This window comes from Apis dorsata, unplaced genomic scaffold (genome assembly GCF_000469605.1).
Source record: "Apis dorsata unplaced genomic scaffold, Apis dorsata 1.3 scaffold_247, whole genome shotgun sequence".
NCBI classification, from domain to species: domain Eukaryota; kingdom Metazoa; phylum Arthropoda; class Insecta; order Hymenoptera; family Apidae; genus Apis; species Apis dorsata.
The window spans coordinates 547,142-552,312 of NW_006263526.1; the positions used below are offsets into that span (position 1 = coordinate 547,142).

The window sequence follows — 5,171 nt, forward strand, 5'->3', positions numbered from 1 at the left end:
CGTTCGCATATTCTCGTTTTTTTGTCATTGGTGACAATCTATAAACGAAAACATGATCTCTGTAATTTTTAAATTAAAATAATTTGAAGTATAAATAAAGCAAAATTATAGCTGATATTGATGATTCAAACTTGAGCCACCTGTCCATATTGCGTCTTGTTACATAAAGAAAACAAAAATCAATAATTTCTAAATGTATACCTTGACAGTATTCATTTTCTATTTATGTCATTTATGCATTTAGTTATATTTCCTTTAAAATAAATGTTGCTTTTATCAATCCTTATATCCTATCATCTATCACAATGTTTAAACACTTACTTATTAAGCATCATGTAAAATATTGATCAGTAGATACTTTAACAAATAATATTTGTTTATTTATTGAGAAATTTGGTGGCTGCAAAATAATTTTCTTAATCAATCTTTATGTATTATATAATTATCTCTTAATTAATAAGAAATCTTAATTAAAATAGTCTTTATAATATTTAAAATTTCAATATTCTTGAAAGTTCAACCAAATATTTATGTTTTAAAAATTGCTTCTTTTATCTTGCATCATATCCTTTTCATTTTGCAAAAATGTTAATTATTATTGAGAAAAAAAAGATATAAAAAAGAAAGTCTTAGAATATTAAGTAAAAAATAAGAAATTTAATTTCTAAAATTTAAAAAAGAAATGTGATGTCAGAAATGTATTTTTTTTTTTCCTTATAGTTTAATTAATATATTAAATTATTTCTTTTTAACAGTGCCGAGCGACTGAACGTACCGTAGATAGTAAGAAGAAAAGAAACATGAAAAACACCATTGCGTTAGCTCAATGTACTCGTGTTCGAGACTGGAAAATGAGAAGAATAATAGTAAATGGCACTGCCACTAATTAACAATACCGCGACAGTGGTTATGGAAAGAGAGCAATATTTTAAATGTTTTAACGCGATACCATGAGCATTAACAGCATAGTACTATTTCATGTTTCTACAGAGTTAAGGCTCCAGAAAAGGCAATTCAATAAAAATCGATTTGTCCTTAAAATTTCCTTATTTCGATTCAGTATATGATAATTTAAGATAAAAACAAAATTATACATAAAGATTATGATAATCTTTCAATTTCTCATTTCTATAATAGTTTATATTAGTCATTTACTATTTAAACGATCTAAATCTTTTATATTATTAGTATAATCATTAAAAAAATTATGAGATAAATATTGTCAAGATTATTTTCAATATATCGACGATAATATTTTTTCAAAAATATGACGTAATAAATTCTATAAATAAATTTTATTTAAAGTTTGAATTACAAATATTTCTTTCTTTTTTTCTTTGAATAAAAACAAGTAATCAATGAGCCTTAACTCTCGTAAATTCCATCCACTTTAAAACTGACAGGTAACCATAAAAATTGTACAAATAATTCACATTTCATTCGTAGATTATGAATTTACTTACGATAATACGTTTTGCTTGTCATCCTTTGATACATGAAGTGATTCGATATCGAACTTTTGATTGATTTTACGATCGAATTCGATATATATTTCCATCGAACGAATATCGATTATTAATAAATCTTGAAACGGAATCGATTCTGTCATTATCGAGTAAAAGAAAGAGATTAAGAAATAAATTCATTAAACTATATTAATTAAGCATTCTTTTACTCAATAGATATTATTTTCGATATTGCATTAAATTATTTAATTATCTATTTTTTGCAATACTATTTAAAATAATAATCGTTCCATGCTACATGGAATATTATTTCATTCGATCGTGGATTTGACAAAATTTTTATGATTTCGATAGATTGTTTGATGTTACACATTTTTCATATTGTAATCTTGATAAAAATTGTATAAAAAAATACTATTTTTTATGCTTCAGACTTATCATTTCGTTTCATCGATCGAACAATCTCTCGAATCATTTCAAATCCACGAAAAATTTCAAATTATCGTAAAATAATGAAATTGGGTGACAAGATTTGAATGTATTTCATTTCCTGCCCTATATGTATATATATGGACATGAGCTACAATTGTATGATGATTTAGGTGATAAAATTGATCCATAAGCGAAGTAGTGTTTGCTCTAGGCCCACTTCTGCGTGTATGCATATTACGATATCGATTAATAGCGATTATCCATAGGCGTAAATAACCTTACTAGCCTACTTAGTGTTTAGAGAACGATTCTAGCGATTAACAATCCCATTTTTTCACACAGACAGAACGCAAGATATTGATCAGTGACTGGAAATACTCTTTTGAGGATAAATTGTAAAGGAAAACAGAAAAAAAATCCCAAATTCAAACGTAGAACTGCTAGATTCCCTTTGCTCCCCAAGTGTGACGTTTTTTCAAACGGAACTTAGGTTAGAATAAGCCAAATCTAGAAACTATGAACGGTTTGTGAAAATATTTCAAATTGCTGTCTCAAATGATCATAGGATAATTGTAATTGCTATACTCGAACATTTTCGAGTTAGTGTAATCCTATAGATTTCTTTTAATCCATATTATATATTTAATTGTGATTTTTTTTTTTTTTGATTAGATCGATCGTTCAATATTCAGTCGATGCGACAATTTTATGTTTAAAAAATATCATATTAGAAGAAAAACGCTTTTCTATCTGAAACTGCAAAGAATTTAATAATTCATTTCCTTTGACATTTTATATATGTTCAGTGAATGTTCTATAATTCACCAAATTCTTAAGTAATTAATTAAAAATGGATAATTCTAAAACTTCTAAAATCTATCAACTGAAAATATTACAAATCAGAGATATTAAAAATTCAATTATTTTTAATTTGTCGCAAACAAATTTTGACTAGTATTGATCGATAAATTACAATTAATCGATTTTTCATTCTATTCTATTATCAACAAATAGATTATTATGATATTTATTAAAATATTTCAAATATCTTTAGAACATTTTCTGAACATTGTTTATTTTATATTTTTCAGTTTTAAATGAAAAAAGAAAAAATACAGAAGAAAAAAATATATCGGAAGGCGATAAAGTATCTATTTTTGCACTTGACTAAAAATGCTAAAGAAAATTGCGAAGAAAAAAAAATAATAGACGAAGAAGAAGATAAAAAAAATTTCCTCTTAATTCCAAATATTTGGTTATTTGATAGAAATTAAAGATTTTCTGTGACTCGATCTTCTATGAACAAAAGGTACATATATTTATACGTAGATTAAAAAAAAGAATAAAAGGAGAAAGTGGAGATATGAATGTAGGATGATAGAAAAATCCAATGTTCGTAAATAATCGCAAATCGTTCTTTCTTGTGCGCGGACAGATTGATAGAACTTTTTTTTATTCGAATGATATGAATAATTACTTAATAATTAATCGAATAATCAATGCTATTAGCATCGATCTTCAATTGAGATCGCGGCGGGATTGTAAAATTTTTGTCTAGCTGTTATTGCAATTCGAATTGCACTAAAGCTTTGTAGAAACACAAAATTCGATGCATAACATCTTAAATGGAACTGTGTGAAATTGATTTTGTGGAAATACTAATCCCAACATTCTGATTTAAAGAAAAACAAAAATCGACAGCTATAAGATTGTACATATATGTTTACGGCCATATTACACTAATAATAAGTATCACGAGTTCTTAAAACGTGTGCAAATTAAAATTATTTGAAGGTTAAGTAACCTCAAAGATAAGATCATCAGGAATGTTTTCTTTGAAATCATATATCTCGAGTGATGTGAAAAATAGACCCTAAGAAAAAATAACCTAATAAAGTAAACAATTTTGTTTAAATTATTTTTCATCTCTATCAGATGATTGATATAAAAAAGAAAAACGTGCACGTTGATTCAATGAACTTTGAATTCATAATATTATAAATTGAAAGAAGTGAAAATGATAGAATTTCTGAAATTTTCAATAATGTTTAGATTCTCGAATATGTAGCAGATTATGCAATTCTGTGTTCAATTAAAATATTCGAGGTTAAGATATTATCTTAACAATTTCTAGTGAATGCAATTTTTGGAGGTGTATAAATATTCAAAGAGATAAAAAAATATTGAATAATTCTCCATAAAATATACATTCGACGTAATGTTGAATAATCGTAATATGTATTTGCTTTCAAAATAAAAAGAATAAGTTTTCTAGATTGTGAAATTACGTTATGATAAATTTTTGTTAGTTATTCGATCCATTCGTTCCATTGAATTTATTGCAAATTTTACTTTTCGCTGTTCAGATGATAATTATCTAGTGTTTATTCTATTTTTAACTTCCTTCTAACTTGCATTCACCGGACAGGAAACATTGTATATTGTAAGCGTGTGTCATTTTTTTCGATTGTCATAAACTGATGTAATGCAAAATATATGAAAAAGAAAAATAATAACGAGGTTAATTATGCAATCTCGAGAAACTTTTTTTAGAAAAGTATGAACAAAATTCTATTATAAAGCAAGTCATTTGATTTCGCTGTACTTAATTAACATAACTAATCAATATATTATAATGTCTATTAAATAAATTTCGATTTCTAATTGCGTTCTTTATCTGTTATCTTTCTAATGTATTAATCCAATGAAATACAATTTCTCATTTCACTAATTAATCTCCATTTATTCCTTTATCATCCTTTTAATTTACACCTTTATTTGTTATTTTATATTAATTATTGAAAAATAAAATAATTATAATCCAATTAAAATTTAATTATCCGATAAAATTATGTCATGAATTTTGAAATTTTATTTTAAAATAAAATGGTTAATATTTTTATTTTTATTTTGGGAATATTTTTGTTTATAATTTTCGCTTTTCGATTTTCGATTTCGAATTAAAGTATCGATAACTTGTCATTTTAATATCCTAGTATATTTTTTTTAATATTATACAATTAAAATATTTTTAATTGCATTTTTAAGAGAAGTAATAATTTACTAATCCTTTTTGAAATATATTTTGAGAACATAATATTCTATTATATATTTTTATTATTATTAATAATTATTTTCTAATATATACAATATATCTTTTTTATTATTTTATATTACTATAAAACTTTCAATTTTACATAATCCTCCATCGAAGCAGTCGTGGCCGAGTGGTTAAGGCGTCTGACTAGAAATCAGATTCCCTCTGGGAGCGTA

General features: G+C 24.9%; 2 long non-coding RNA genes across 2 annotated transcripts in view; one reads left to right on the forward strand and one right to left on the reverse strand.

Annotated features, from left to right (window-relative positions):
- LOC116185664 overlaps positions 1-1,644 on the reverse strand; it is a 3,325-nt gene extending 1,681 nt beyond the window's left edge. The window contains exon 1 of the long non-coding RNA XR_004150534.1: positions 1,464-1,644. This is a non-coding gene — a long non-coding RNA (uncharacterized LOC116185664). The remainder of the gene's footprint in view (positions 1-1,463) is intronic.
- A 461-nt stretch (positions 1,645-2,105) lies between these two features.
- LOC116185663 lies at positions 2,106-4,562 on the forward strand. The gene is made up of 2 exons (XR_004150533.1): positions 2,106-2,421; positions 2,990-4,562. It is a non-coding gene; the product is annotated as an uncharacterized LOC116185663 (long non-coding RNA).
- Positions 4,563-5,171: the final 609 nt, after the last annotated feature.